This window comes from Triticum dicoccoides, chromosome 3B, assembly GCF_002162155.2.
Source record: "Triticum dicoccoides isolate Atlit2015 ecotype Zavitan chromosome 3B, WEW_v2.0, whole genome shotgun sequence".
Taxonomy (NCBI): domain Eukaryota; kingdom Viridiplantae; phylum Streptophyta; class Magnoliopsida; order Poales; family Poaceae; genus Triticum; species Triticum dicoccoides.
In genome coordinates, this window is record NC_041385.1 from 752,807,599 (window position 1) to 752,808,014 (window position 416).

A 416-nucleotide genomic window follows, 5' to 3' on the forward strand; every position below is an offset into this window, starting at 1 on the left:
TGAAACAACCCGCCATGTACTCCTACATGGCCTCTCATCGATACCTTTACCAAATCGTGTTCACCACACCACTCTCATTACCGACATAATCATTTCACTCTAGCCCATCACCCAGATGAACCAGACCTGACACGACTCTAAGCATAGCAGGCATAGCAAGGTAGGAACAACACATACATATGGCTCAAGCAACTCCTACACATGCTAGTGGGTTTCATCTAGTTACTGTGGCAATGACAGGTCATGCAGAGGAAATGGGTTCAACTACCGTAGCACACAGCAGTTTGAATCGCGTTGTCTTAATGCAGTAAAAGAGAGCAGGAGCGAGAACATGGGATTGTATCGATATGATCAAATGGTTGGTTGCTTGCCTGATGGTTCGATGCACTGATACGGTTCTTCGTTAGGGTAATCAC